This window comes from Lagopus leucura, unplaced genomic scaffold (genome assembly GCF_019238085.1).
Source record: "Lagopus leucura isolate 7727_CA_CO unplaced genomic scaffold, USGS_WTPT01 Super-Scaffold_73, whole genome shotgun sequence".
NCBI lineage: Eukaryota > Metazoa > Chordata > Aves > Galliformes > Phasianidae > Lagopus > Lagopus leucura.
This window is the reverse complement of record NW_024962252.1, coordinates 90,363,896-90,379,525: the sequence shown is the minus strand read 5'-3', so window position 1 is coordinate 90,379,525 and position 15,630 is coordinate 90,363,896. Positions and strand designations below refer to the sequence as shown.

The 15,630-nt window shown below is 40.7% G+C and overlaps 1 long non-coding RNA gene across 1 annotated transcript; it reads right to left on the bottom strand.

Annotated features, from left to right (window-relative positions):
- Window positions 1-577: 577 nt before the first annotated feature.
- On the bottom strand, window positions 578-14,476 carry LOC122174872. The gene is made up of 3 exons (XR_006177246.1): window positions 14,386-14,476; window positions 13,968-14,074; window positions 578-627 (listed from the first exon to the last, which is right to left on the bottom strand). It is a non-coding gene; the product is annotated as an uncharacterized LOC122174872 (long non-coding RNA).
- Between the last annotated feature and the right edge of the window lie 1,154 nt (window positions 14,477-15,630).

Below are 15,630 nucleotides of genomic sequence, written 5' to 3'. Positions count from 1 at the left end.
TATCATCAATGTAACCCTGAGAAAACTGTGAGTCGAGTTTGTCATGTTAATCTTAAATACACTAGCTGCTACTTCTTAGAGACAATCCAAAGCATTTTACCATATTGCAGGGAGTTCCTGCTCTGCTTTGAAATGCCAGTTCCTTCCAATGACAATGAGATGCTCAGTTCCTCCCATGAGGACAGATGCAGTGTGGAGAGCTGACCCCATCATGCTCACATCCTCCTTTCCACGTGGGCTGATGTTGCCCCAGGGAAGACACCCAGGTAACACTGGCTGATGATGTGATTGCTGCTATTTTGGTCGGGGCACTAGGGAGTGAAAGAGGAACCTAATGAGCTGAATAGCACAAGCTGGGAACCTAAGGGCAGAGTTATCCTGTCAGCTGTTCACAGGCCTGAACCTGTGGCCTTTTTCCATAGTAAAACATGCTTAAAGCCTTGCTCTTGAGCCCTCTTTTCACCTGGTAACAGCTACCATTTGTGACTAGAGCGGGGCAAATATCAGCCATGCAGTGGGCGAGAAGCCACACACCTTGCCTTGAGCCCGTACCACTCTGTATGAGGCTGGCACCATGCTCCTCTATTAGCTGGCATTGTTCAGTCGGGTACAGCTGCAGAGGTGAGCCTGGAATGAATAAGAGAAAAACAGGTTGTCTGATACTGCATTTAGAGAACTTAGTAAAATGTGTATTGACTTCTTGGCAGGCTGCTCAGCTGGAAACGGATAAAGAAAAATCTATTAATTAAATAATTTAAATTTTAAAAGTAAGTAGGATTTTAAAAGATTAATGCCCGCCCTTGTTTTGAATGCGAGTTTGGTCCCCTTGCTAAATTCTCACTATGTATACTCTGAAATGTCTTCTGCTTTACACCTGGAGAAGCTGTGACCCTGATTTCAACAGGCACACTGTGTGTCAAAGGCCGGGAATCCTGGATTATCCCGCAGAAGTCAGTTCCCAAACTCCCTAATGGCATATTAAACAACAACATGTTGAAACAAAACAGTGCGAGACGAAAGCAAAACTAACTCCTGCTGGTTGAGCACACCCTTAAATGCATTTCTACCAGCTTCTGTTAACAACCTTTTCTGACACAAGTCTGCTCTGGATAACTAAGAGAAATACTGAACAGGTAGAAACGTGGGCTCAGAAGATGTGGGTTCTACACCAAGTTCTGCCACTGACCTCCCACACAATGTGGAGCAAGTCACTGCATGTCTTCCTGTTACAGCTTTTATGGCTGTACGATGGAGGCAATGATACTGAGCTCCCTTGTGAGGTGCTTTGGGACCAATTGTGAGAAAAAGGCTGTAAAACCCCAAAAAGCTTTTTCACAAAAAAAAAAAAAAAAAAAAAAAAAAAAAAAAAGAAACAAACTGCAATAATAATACAAGAAATGTGTCACAAAGCCCTTTAGAGCCCTCCATGTTTCAGGTTGTGAAGCACCAGTAAATTGGTAGCTCAACTCATACAATTCTCCCTCTCTTCTAATAAAAATTTTTAAGATGGCGTATTAAAATTGAAAAAGGGATTCTTAATTGTATCTCAATCACTTCTAGCTGGGAAGATGAAGCACAAAAGCCAGATGCTTCATTCTGTCTCTTGACTGACTGATTCCGTAGTCAGAAAGGATAACAGTGTAAGAGAGGCAATAACTCAACAATATCAGTTCTGTCTGAATTAGACAAAACCAATTATCCCTCTGCTCTTTCTGGGCTTGATTATTTGCTCACTCCTTTAAAATATGTAGCAGATTGTTCTCCAATCCACTGTGCTGTATTCATTCCTGCTGGAGCCATTTCTCCTACCTGGTAATTCCAGCCTTGAGAGTGCATTGTAAGATGGAGTTGCTTGGGCATAAGGTGGGAGATAAGGTGAGTGGTGTGAGGGATTCTCCACAGCCTTGAGTTGTTCCAATAAACATGCAGCCCTCCTTGACTGTTGTTTGTCACCAATTTATACATCATTTGGTTATGCGGAGGGTGGTTTTCAGCATGCTTTTACATGTGGTTTGGCAGTGTTGAGTCTGTTTCACAGCTTGCTTTTACATGTGGTTTGGCTGCAGTGAGGCTGATTTACTGTGAGTTTTTTTTTTTACATGGAGTTTGGCTGTGCTAATACTGGGATCTGCATGTTAGGGATTTTACTGTCCCTGTAGTAAGACAATGAAGTCATAAGGCTGAAGAACCGTTTAGATCAAGTGAGAAGTTAAAACAAGCTGGCACTGTTCCCTGCAATACCATGAGAAGATACTCAAACACTGTTACACCCCAACTTCCTCCATTGTGATCAGAAAGCTGCTGCCCTATATCCTGATGCAAAGCCATATGTTTTCTGTTTCAGATATCAATCCTTAACACAGTTTCAGAGGTGGGATCCAAATGGCTTCCAGCCACATCAGCTGTTCTACCTTTGTGTGGGTTCAATGTACAGCAAACAAGATTTTGCAAAGAGAATGTGATTTATTAAGCCTTTTCTTAACTAGCCCAAATAACCAAATAACTTTATCTACAACCAACAATTTTTCCAGGCATTTTCAATTGCATAAACCTTCTCACGTGAGAAGCACTGTTTTTCCCAGCTAGATTGTAACAGTCTTGCAGAAATCATTATCCCAATCCACACAAAACGTGCTGGCAAAATTTAACTACTAACTCTTAAGTATAAACATGCAAGTGTTATTTTGTCATATTTTGTATAAAATTAACTCCTTTTGAAGCCTTTTGTCTCTAAGTTGGCCATGCTGTAGCTGTTGTTTGTAGGTTGTTAATGAGTTAAATTAAGGCCTTTCAAAGGCAGCAAAATTATTCCCTACCTTTTCAATCCTCATGCCTAGAACTGAGCTGTACCTCACCGCTTTTCATTGCCCATATCAAGATTCTCACCAACTGCAATTTTCTCGTTATGTGCTTCAAATGTGGGGTGGAACAAAAACCTTCCAAGTTTCCTATCACATAAATCCCAGTGCTGTTCCAACTTTGTTTTTCTTGCTTTTCTATGCAGTAACTTAGATTTACACATACACAGGCTTCATATCAATTGTCCCATACCCCATCTTTATTTTTCCCTGTCAGCTCTTGAAGAAGGGAAGATAAGACTGGAAAGGAAGTTAATGGGGGAATTACAGTTAAATTCTCTTCCAAGAATCCACCTAAAAAGAAGATATCATTTCCAGATGCTATTGCAGGATTTAGCAACTTAACAGGGCACTAGGTGTCACTTCAGTCTTTTAATCACTTTCCAGAGGCTGAGCTGCAAAATAATCTCACAAAACAACATAAAAAAAAAAAAAAAAAGAAAAAGGAAAAGGCAAAATATAGTAATAATGTACAATAAATGCTACTCAATATGTAAGCTGTCCAGAAGTAAACATGTTTAGCAGATGAATTAGAAAAGGCAGGAAAAAATCTTCCACCTTGGCTCAGTTCTTTAAATGCTAATCTCTGAGTGAGTCACTGTAAGAAACAAATACTTTATCTGTGAAAACGCAAAGGAAGCACCCCACCCATTGATGCTTTGATACAAAAAGAACATTTCATATTAGCTGCTTTTTAAAAGGCTCATCTGTAAAAACTCTCAGTAATTTTTGTTCTTTGGTAACAGAGTTCTGCACTGCATTAAGCACCCATGATCTAGATGAGAGCTTTGGCTTTCAGTGAAGATGTGTGACCGAGGGGAGTCTTCTGGATGATGCTATATTTTACCTTTTGTGTTTGCCTTTGGCACAGCAAGTTTGCTAGTACCTCCCTTTCCTGAGTTCACATTTGGTTTGCAGAATTTCCTCTCCCAGAACCGAAGGAGAGAAATGCTAAAAAAAAAAAAAAAAGTCAGTTCAGAGGAGTGTTTCTCTTTGTTAGCCTTTTTTAACATGCATTAAGTCTGAATTTCATGAAATAAAATTTTTACTTCTCTGAAACCAAAAGAGACAAAACATAAATATTTAAAAGAGAGACATTTTGTTTCAGGTAGCATTTATAGAATGACTCAAAATTTCAGTTCAGTTTTTATGAACAGAGGCAGTTCCGTAGGAACTCATAATTGACAATATTTCTTGAAATTATCAAATGCCCTTATGAGAGGTGATGTACTACATATCACATTTCTTTCCAATTTATTTTCTTCAGTAGAGTTCATGACTTCCTGTGCAATGAGGGAATACTGGAATTTAGCAGCTTTAACCATGTTCCACTTATCTTTGTAGTCATGCTGTAAACAGCCAATATGAAGACATATAGGTCGTCTCATGCACTCGTAAAACAAAGAGTAATGCTGGCAGGAGAACCTGCACAGGCTTCTCTTAAACCAAATTCCTGATTAAGCCTCTGAAGATAAGAGTCAAATTTCCTATGCTAAGAAATGGCACATGGCACCACGGGAAGTAGAAATGTTAAATATTACTTCGGAGGGTCAAGTTACAAACTAATGTTTTGCAAGCCATCCCAAATGCTTGCTGAAATGAACATGGGGTTTCTTTACCAGTGTTCCCAAATTTGTTCTTATCACAGTCCAACGTCTGTAGTGCAAGGATTTGTTTTCAAGTTAAGTGTATTTTGCATGTATTTACTCTGACTTATTACTGTCACTCACCACCCCATGTACAGGAGCCCTCACAGGACACATCCGGAATTTAGGAAGTGATAAGATTCAAACATTTATTTTGAAGCTCTCTCCCAAGACTTAGGAGCTTCCGTATTTTCCCCCTCAAATAAGAAAATCTAGAAGCCTTTTAGGCTGTGGGTAGACAGAAGTTAGATTTATCTATCACAAGCACAGTTTCCATCTATACCTGCAGAAGAATGCTGGTTGTCAAGCTTGTGACAGACTTAAGGGATGCCAAAAACAGAGGCAAAGTGTCTTTGGATTTGCATGTTTTGTGACTTCTGGTGCTTTCCCTGTAGGGTGCTTTCAGAAATAATGATGAAAAATACAGATCCTTGTCTTCAAAGGCAATAGAGGCTCAGCTACACTTATCAAAACACCCTATTTGTAGGCTTGCACAGGGCAGAGGACATTTTTGCCTTCAAAACCAGCAGGGCGTGATCATTTCTAAGTCAATATTTCCCTGTTACTAGTAGTGCCAGACAGCAGGATGCACTACACAGAGTAATGCTATATAAATGCCTCACAGGTACACAGCATGAACAACTTTTTCCTGAGGAAGTTAGTGCTGAGCTTTGCTATTCTGAGGATGGTTCCCATCCATCCAGATGAGCTGTGCTGGAGCAGCAGACTTACTTCATGACACAGTCAGCCAGGGCTGCCAGAATTATTTCTTTACATTATTCCTTCTGCCACCTCTCCCTACCCACTGAAGTATCACCTGCATACTCACATTGGCAGCACCCAGGAAAATGTTAGCACATGTTGGCTGCCAACGTTTCTGCTGAGGACATACATAGGCAGCTATTTAAGAAAGGCACTGGCAGGTTATGCTGTTACCTGTGTCTTCAGTGAGAAGTCACTTCTAGAATTGCTCAGGCAGCACTGAAACAGAGGGATTTTTCCAGATATCTCAATGGAAGGTAAGACAGAGAATGGATAGGAACGACCACAAATATTCAAGGGAGAATAATGTTATTTTCCTTTTACTGGTAATTCTCATTTTCTCCTCTTTCCTTCTTTTTTCCTGAAACCAGCCAAAAGGGCAGCTGCTAAATGACTGCTGAAAAGCAACCGGCACCCCAGCTTGTGGCATCATGAAAAACCTTGGGCAGGTAGCAGAGTTCTCCCAACCCCTACCTGCACTGGCAAAAGATGCAGGAAATAAGGGTGCTGCAGGCCATGTCTCAAGAGGAAAAAAAAAAATGGAAAAAGACGAGTTTGAAGATTATTCCATGTAGAAATACGGAGCATATAGAAATCCTGTGAGAATGGATGCTGTCAACCCCCCTGTAGTAATATATGAGGCTAATGCATTTTCCACCCACTGCTGCAATTAATAAAGGCTGCTGCTAGACACACAGGCGAAGCTTGCTGCTACAGCATTTCTCCAGGCAGCCACCACTCTACAAATAACAAATCTTATCCAGTCAGGGTGAGCCACTCATGGAAGTTTGCCAGACGTATAAAGAGTAGGCTTTCCTCTCCACTGACCCAAAGAGCCCTTCTGTTGAACACAATGTCTCTACACATTCACATACAAATATAAGTATATATTTCTGCTAATGTAACATATCATTGGATTTAAGTAACTGAACATCCACTGAATCAGAAAAGTACCTTGGTTAAGCATTAACTAGTATTTTCTATCTGCCATCCAGTATGCTGTGAAGATACCAAATTCTATGAGCTTGATAGAGAAGAAAGCAACATTAGTAGATGAACTAGATGATTAGTGGATGATTAGTAGATGAATCCTAAGTACAAGAGCTCTTCATAATGTTTCCATGGAATAGGGATGTCTCTGGACTACAGACAAGATCACTTTATTACAGGTTTCTAAACTATAAGCATGAGAAGAAAATTTATCACCAAAGAATGTAAAGTGTGAGTATTTGAATGGAGGAAGTAATCAAGACAGAAGACCCAGTTTCTGGAGATTCCAGGATAATGATTCACTCCCTGCTGCAGTAAGCAGTGCTGAAGGTGCTCATATCTGCAAATTTTGATCGAAGCTTCTAAAATTCCCCAGAAAAGATCCAAGCATCATGATTACATCTATTATTTGTACTGGAAAAACTAACAACCCAGAGACTGCAATGTTACAAGGACGGAGTAGGACTCAAGCCATTGCTGATGCATCCTTACATGCCAAAAAATGCTACTGAGCTACAGGAAGGGTGACAGACTCCGCCCTTTCCCCTGCTACCTCCAGGCTAATGAGTGCTATAAATTAACAGTTAGTGGAATTGTTACTCAAGACTGCAACACCTGGAGAACATTCAGCACGCCACTCTTTAGAATTTCCAAATGAAATGAAGCACCTTGGTTTTATAACCACAGACGTTTCACAGGCTTTTTTGCAATGCACGAGAAAATCCCATTTAGCATCAAACTTGCTTGCAAACTGGCTTGCATCTGGAGTTGGAATGGTATTTATCTGAAAAGCAAAATTAGTAAGTGATGTCAGTGCTCCTTAGATACAAATCCACTGGAAAAATTCAGAATTTCCTCTCTTTTTTTCCCTAGATTTTTGCTCTGTGATATTTAACAGCAGACGTTATTCTTTGTAAAAATTTTACATGAGCACTGCAGCCTGAATAGGCAAAAATCTGCAGAGAGAAACCCCATACATGCAGAAATACATGGTACTGCCTAACCCAACTGGAAAACTCCTGAGGCAAAGAAGAGAGGGAACTCAGATGAAAAGACTGTCTACAGCAACACATACCACTGGAAAAGCTCAGGACTCACATCTTGCCTTGGCTTCTCTCTAGGGAGGGATTACAGTGCCAACAATTCAGCAGTCTGCAATTCTCATGTCTCATCTGGTCTCTTATGTCACAAATTGAGCAGCACGAACAGAGTGCCTATTTGGTTGCTGAAGAAAGCATCTTTCCCAAGACTTATGCTGGTGTACATTTAAATGAGAACACTGAACACAGTCCATGTTTGAGGTGAAGAGAGAAACGTAAGTGCTTTAAATCAAAGAGCAGAATGTTTGTGCTTTGATTTAAAATTCATATATAAATAGATTTTTAATTTTGAAAGCCCTAGACAAGATGCAACATGACCTTCTGCAAAATTGTTACTAGACTTCAGTGGTGAAATCTTGATTATGATGGTTCCCATACAGCATCCAATTTCAGTGCAATTTTGAGTGTGGTCTTCGAGCAAAATAATCAGTATCTCCACATGTCATCATGGAAATATAATTTAATAATCTGCTGTCAGGACTGAGATTAAGGAGGGACTAGAAGGGAAAACTTCTCACCAAATTGTAATCAGCATCCCTTGAAAATTAAATATTCTTGGTAAAACTCCCACCATTCATTCTCTCGTGAGCAGAATATATTGGGTCTTGTAGATAACCGAGCTGTTGTTCCAAATAGAGCAAACAATTTCATAACATTTGATTGAAATTCAAGAGGGTTATACAAAACAGCTGTTTAGTTTTGGTTTTGCTGCTGTCCGTAGGTGTTTGCTCATTCCTAGAGTATATAGCCCTAATGTATCATCTCCCTCTTACCACCTAGACTATTAATTTCAGTCATTAATCAATTTAATCACTTATCAGTTGTTAATCATGCGTGTAATCTCAATATGTAGGAAAAGAACCAGCACCTGAAAATATTTAGGCTTTGCTAGAGACCTGAAGTTTACTTTTTTCTTCATAAGACGCACAATAGCGTCAAAGTATTTTTTTCTGTCATCGAGAAGGAAAGTTGAAGAAATTTACAGAGGTTTTAAAATATTCCCTTTTGGCTACATTTAAGACAAAATGAGCACAGAGCTCTTTGCACACTGCTTCATGCTATCCTCCAACTGTTCCTCATTTCTGACCCATAGGTGGCTACGACAATCAAGAGCTGAGCAGGAAATGTAATGAAATGTAGCCGTGTGTAAGGAGGGGTTGCTTTGTTTTCTTTTAGTCATTGCTAAGAGCTGGTGACAAAGCCTCCTCATGACTCTAAAGGCTCTTTCCTTCAGTTATGTTATGCTCTGCTGGAACTATTGGCTCTGTAGTCTCCCTGTTAAAGGCTTGGTATGTCTGAACAATACTGTGAAGTGTGGCAAATGGTCTGCGTGAAAATGACCTAAATGAGGGAGAAAAACGAAAGTACACAAAAGCAAGATAGGTAAATTGGTAGCCCTCACCACAGAAAAAAATAAATGAAGTAGCAGAACATAAGGAGAAAGGAGAATGTAAACTTAAAAGTCCTTACGGTTAGCTGCAAAAGACAGAGAATAATCCAAGCCACATAGAGTCAGCTGAAAACCAGCAAGGTCTTTACTCCACACGCAGCTAAACTAGCTCTCTGATCTAGTAATCCCCTGGAAGATGCTGAAAGCTGAAGTCTTTTGAAGACTTGACAAAGTGAGCATTTTGTCTCATTTAGAAATGACCTAGATAGAAAAATTGCCCCCACACAGCGAGCACAAACATATATGTATTCTCAGAATTCACATTTGCTCCTTCCAGTTCTTTCTGGACTCTGATAAAAACTCCTAAATCTCACCGCCAGAAGTGACTTTTTTATGAAGTAACATTCAGACCTCACTGGATTCTAACTACACCAGAGGTGGCCTTTCTGATGTCAGGAAGGAAAAGGAAATATATATGTGAAGAAAAACAAAAACTGCACAGTCTTACCTGAGTTTACTTATATGGAGATGGTTTCAAATGTAGAACCACAGAGAGAGCAAAGCAGTCAGTTTGGTTTTAAAGAGATATGATCATGTGCTTGTGCAAGCGCTTGACAGACACATACAGCAGCCTGCAGTTCGTACATCTTGTTCTCATGCCCATTTTAACAGTGCATCAAGCACTGCCAACTCATTATTTACAATTATGGACATGATCACAAGATGTATGACAAATCTTACAAATGCATCTCATCCCAGATACCTTCCTGACATCTCTTAACACCGTAATAATGCTCATTGAGTCAAAGGAAGATCCTCAATCTGACCCTCCTGTTTGCCATGTAACTATTTTCCTACAGACCCTTTTAGGGAGGAGGATCTGTTTGTTGTTTGTGGGATTATGCTATGCAGATCACAATTTGCCTCTCTTTTCTGCTGATCTATAGAACACAATGAATTCCATAAATAAAGTTTTGTGTTGGGATCAGGAAACTAATACTTAAGTAAACACAAGTTTGCTTCACATCTGTCTGATAACACATTGAATTGTGGATAAAAAAAAAAACATTACAGAACTTATTCTTGGAAAAAGCCATAACGTGCATTCGCAGAAAGGTGGGATTAATATCTCTGGCTCAATCTTTCCCTCTCCCATTTGTTTTCACTATATATCTCTGACTAGATGTATGTACATAAAGATAAGACGTGTTCTTCTGTGTTGCCAAAATCTGTAAACAATCATGTGAGTAAATATCCTATCGTTTCAGGTCTTTCATTCATAACTTCCTGGAGGAAGTAAACTAGGAAAAGAAGGTTGTTTTTCACGAACAAAGCCTAGAAGACAAAATGAATCACTAGGCAGATTGATGAGCCTATGCAGAACTGATTTAGCCGGCTCAACGTTAGGAGCAGCTCTCAATTTTCACATCACAGAGTTAAAACGAGGTATCAATAAACAACTCCAAGTATACATAGTTTGAGTATAAATTCGCCAAAAGTAATCCCAGGAAGTTCCAGCCCTTGAACCTCTACAGAGTCCATGCTGTTAATAATATTTGCTATACAGCCCAGATCGCATGTAACAGACACAAACTGCGTCTATTAACTTGGATCTGGAGCCAACAGTAGAGGCCAGAGTACGTAGGTGGCCTGTTTTGCAGGAAACATTAGAAATCTGTAGTTGAGTCAGGCAGAAGGGACCCTCCCTCCCTCCGTGCCCATCCAGGCTCCTGGGAGGGCACAGTCCCTCAGCCACCTTCCCTGCCCTCAGAAAGGACCATCCTCTTCATCCTAGCTATGGTTTTGGATTCTCAAGAACCACTTGAAATTAAGTCAAACACTCAATGGGAGATGATTTTGCTGACTGTAGGGAACTTTTACAACATTAGCAGCAATTTAAGTTTGTGTTTTTTTCTTTCTCCCTCCCTGGACGCGTGGGCTGTTCCAGAACTTGTATCAGAATATTCAGTTCTCACATCTATTTATTTAGTTAGCAGTGGCATTCCTATTTTTATAGCTTTGAGTTTTTAACTTTTTTGTTAGCAACGTTAACAAGGTTTACAGCATATAAAGTGAGCTGTGGCATTTAAAAAATGTTAGCTTAATGTAACACCAGCTTTTTTTATATACATGTTCAATGGCAAACTCCTACTGACAGGCAGAATGCATTTCTATGTCTGGGCAAGTTTATAGATGGTGTTCCCACCTCTGGGCCACAAGGTCACAAATTTGTTTCTGATTCTATTAAGGAAACACTCAACAATGGTAAGTTTGTGTGCTTTTTTTCCTTCCCCCCCATCCCCCCTTTTTTTTTTCTTTAATGAGAGGGGACTGCTTTATGTGATCCAAGATCTTAAAGATACTCCAAGGAATCTCTGTTTAATGCTGAGCCTTTCACCCCCATGCCCTGACTGAATAACACTGGCTGCAGATTTGAAAAGCTCTGTCTGGCAGTAAGATAAAACAGATTTCAGGGAAATTTGATGTGACTGAAAGAAGAAGAGGCAATGTCTCCCTCATTTGCCCATGCACAGTAAGAATAGTTACAGTGCCTTCTGTGCAATTTCATAGGAGTAAGATCTGACTCTGCCTCAAAAGGACGTACTGAAGTGAAAGACACAAGACTTGTTCTCAGTTCCTACTTCTGCAGCAGTTTGTCTGTGTGACCTCGAGGCCCTCACCAGAAAGCTTTGCTGCCAGGCCCTCCATGACTGTGGGGTGGAAGGAACCTCCTTTTCCTGTTTTCATCTGCAAGATCTCGGAGGTCAGGCACTGGTGTCTATCTCAGCAGAGGCTTTTCACACTCCATATTAATGGGAATATTTGCTGTACTCATGGCAGGGACAAATAAAAAGACAAACAAACAAGAAGACATTAGAGGTGGCTTTTATTGCCCTACAACGTACCAACCTTGTTCTTTCCTGGCATTAATTTAGCTAGATATCTTCTCCTCCACACCACATGATGGCTCAAGCTGGGGATCCCTCACTGTAACGGCTTTCTGGATGACACCCATTTAACAAGAGGGGAGGTAGCATCCATGCTTGTTACAGCCATCACTGTCCTGTGTTGACTTCATGCTGGAGGACAATGCACTCTGGGACTTTATGGCTACAAACATAGGGACTTCTTGCATGAGAAATATCTGGGGCCTATCAATAAGACTCAGGTGATGGGGTAAAATGATGAGCAAGAGAGAAATAGAACTTGGCGGAGAGAAAGGAGAATAAGTATGCATCTCTGTTGAAAGAATTTCAACATCACCTATAACTATCCAGAAGGCAAGCATGAAAATGCAGAATAGCATGAAGTGTAGCCCAATTTCTGGGTTGCTTGGGTTATTGTGAGTAGGAGGATCAAGGCTTGGTTTCAAATGCCTCACTAGTGAAGGGAGATCAGCTGGAATAAAGCACGAAGACAGAATTTCTAGGCTAGGAAAAAAAAGCTGATCATGTTGCAACAGACCACAGGAAGGAGAAATTGGCTGCAGTGTCTGACTGGAGGCCTTTTAGCTACATGAGAGGACTCCAGGACTATTCTTTTTCTAATTTCCTTATGCCCCCAAGGAAGCTCCTGGTGGAAATTTGCTTCCATTTATGGGAGAACTGGAAGAATGAGAGCCAGACTGTGACTGAGCATCTGGCAATGAGAGGGTTCAAAGGAGAGGAAACTGCTCACACAAGATTTGAAAGTGCTATTCTGCACTGATAATTGACCTGTGCAAGGAGTGCTTTTACGGCTACTGTAGGTCATTACAGGCAGATACTTTTGAAAAGTGCTAGCTGAAGAAACTCTCTCAGGTGCACATCTCATATGATAACTTCACTGTCTGAAAACTGTTATCATCATGCAGATTCTTGTCACCAAATGAAGTGTTACATCATCCTTTGTGCCTTATCACCTGCTTCAGACTCTCTTCTCCGTGATATGTATGGGTTTGGCTATTAAAAGGCAGTCTGACAACCACAAACCTACTACTAAACATCTTTGCTCAGAGGAGACATTTGTTCCTAACAGGTATTCCTGTTTTTCAATGCTGTATTTGGTTACCTCATAGATAATGGTTTATGATTGTTGTGCAATACCTTTTTAAATCAGGCTGCAGCTTGTCTTGCTCCTCCTAAGGATGGCAAGTTTTCTTTTGGTTTTAAAAAAAATTGTGATTTCTTCAGGTTAAAAAAGAAGTCCCTACTTCCCTTAAATTCCTTTAAAATAACAACCTACAGGTGAGAAGCACGTACGTATCTTCCTACAACACTCAGGCAGTTCTCCACTAAAGCAAATAATCTGCTGTCTCTATTTACTTGGTTGCTGCTATAAATCACTCCGGCAGTTCACAATGATGTGGGAGAAAAATGTATTTTTAATGTGTTTGCAAATTTATCAGAAAATAATCCCAAAGGTCAGCATGGCTTGTCCACAGGAGGAATGATTAATAAGCAAGGAATAATCAATCGCTTTGCACCACATTCGGGTGTTCTGCTTTGTTTAAAAAATATATATTAAAAAAAAAAAAACACAGAAATTTTGACTGTTCCAGGAACATGGGTGAAATGTATTCAAGGCAATTGGGAGTTTTTAGTTTGTTACTGCTTGATGGCATTATGACACCAAAAAAAGAAAAAAAAGTTGATCAGACTTTTCTATAAAGAAAAGCAGCAGATGTTCGCCTTCCACTTTACCCTTACCTACAAGAGCTATTTGTGAGATAGTTTTCCATTCTTCTGTTCCAATGTTTCAAAACACTTTTCTTCCTACTTTTCCACTGAGGAGTTTCCCCTCCTGAGATACTGCACCAACATGAAATCACTATTAAAACAACACAGGCAAGTGACAAATACAGAAATTCATCTTGCTCGGCAGCAGTCCGTACAAAGCACTATTTTTGTGACAATGCTAAAAGACACAGTCTTGCTCTTGGGAGAAAAGGATGAGTACCAGAACTGCTGTGCGCATCTGGTTTGGGCCTGTCAGCCTCTGCAACACACACTGCAAACACCACACAAGTGGCTCTTTTCTTCTGAAGTACAGTAACAGACCTTGAGTGTGTAACAAACTAGATCCTCAGTGGTAAAAAAGAAAGAATGCTGAAATCAGCCCAGCCTCTGCTCTTTGCATATGTCATGTCTTACATAAGATATCCCTGTACCAAAATCACACTCCAATGTCTTCTTATACCCAACCACCACCATGACAATTTCTCACCCCCTCTAGTAGTTACCTCATGCCCTCAGCGTTCAGAGGCACTCTCCTTTCCTTCTGTCCCTCCTTCCTTCCCCCGGGAACTGGCATCACTCAGCGTTTTGGCTAGGAGACCAATTCTCCAAACTGAAAACATCAAAGCATAACTCTGGTTAGATCTCATCCCAACCCTCTCAGTTTGTTGACTTGGAAAGTGAATAACTAATAAGGCAGCATGCCATTGTTTTCTGTTTATTATAATGGAAATAAATTGTTGGCTCCAAATCAGGCACTGATTGTTCCTTTGATATCACTGCCAGGAAGCAAAATAAAATGGCTTTTTAAAAATCACCTTTCACAGAAAGTGCCACAGGCATTTGAAAGATGAGCCTTTTTCCATGTCAAAGGGCTCCTGCCAGAAGTGCCAGACACACTACCACAGAAATTCAAATCCTTACCTCTCAAAATAAGAAAGTGCCAGTGAGAAGGTGAAAGCAGGGCAGTAGGATGGCTGCAGCTGGCACGCTGCAGTCCTGCAAGTGCTCGTGGCTGCAGAAGAGCTGGCTCTGCAGTGAGGAGCACATCCTGAGGAGTATGAAACACATCCTTTGCTTTTCCTTTTTGTTTTATTTATTTATTTTTTTTTTAACTCAATAAAGCACAGGTGGGCTGGGTGGACTACTCTCTGTGCCTGGCAGCTCTTAAACTAATAATATGAGATTGAAGGAGCCAAAAAAGATGTAGAAAGGGTATTGCCTCAGAACTTGAACCACCCATAAATCTTGCTTGTGTGTTTTTTTTCCTGTTTTTTTCTAAGCTACACAGAGCAGCAATTTCACTGTACCCTAAAGCTTTCTCAGCACTTTAGCTTCTTCCCTACAGATTGTAAGGTGTGAACTTCCAGTTACTTGAGTACTACCGCCTAATGAGGGAATATGTTGTACATTGGCCCCATGCACGGACTGAAGCTTCCTCATCAGAGGCTGTAGTTGGATCCAGATCTTAAGCGACCCAGAGCACAGTGGTGTTTGGATTTCATGACGTGCTGCAGTTTGATTTGGCTCGGAGCAGAGGATGAAGCCGAGTGCCAGATTCAGATCTCAAGCCAAACTTGGATTTTGTATTTCAGCTACCAAACTTCATCATGGGTTGGCAAAGTCACGCTCTCACCTGCTCACACCATGTGGAGAACACCTGTGATGTGCTGGAAGGGCGGCTGATCCTGCTGTGAGAAATTCCCCGTAGGGAAGCCAGCATGTGAGAGGCTGCTCCAAATGACTGGTGGCTGCAGATGGCTTCGTGTGCTGGGAGTGCAGGGCCAGTGAGGCATGCTCAGACTCTTCAACTACTAAGAAAAAAAGTTGAAAAGAAAAACTGTCAGGAGCAGACTGCAGCTTTACTCCTCCCTTTGTTGTCATGACTGTTGAAACTGGAGCAACATTTTTGTTTGTGGGACTGGGACTGGGATGCAAAGCAGCAGCATGACCAGAGAATAAACTAGAAGAACTCCACAAGCACATAACTTCCTACAACAGCATGCTTTTCAGAGTATCCATCCTGATGCCTAAGGATCTGTTGCTCAACATTATTTACTGGTCAATGCTTTTTCCAAAAATCAAAAATATTCCCATAGCTTAACTGGTAAAAGATCTGTGTGTGGCTAACAGTGTGGTCTGCTAAATATTAAGGTCTTATTTGACACC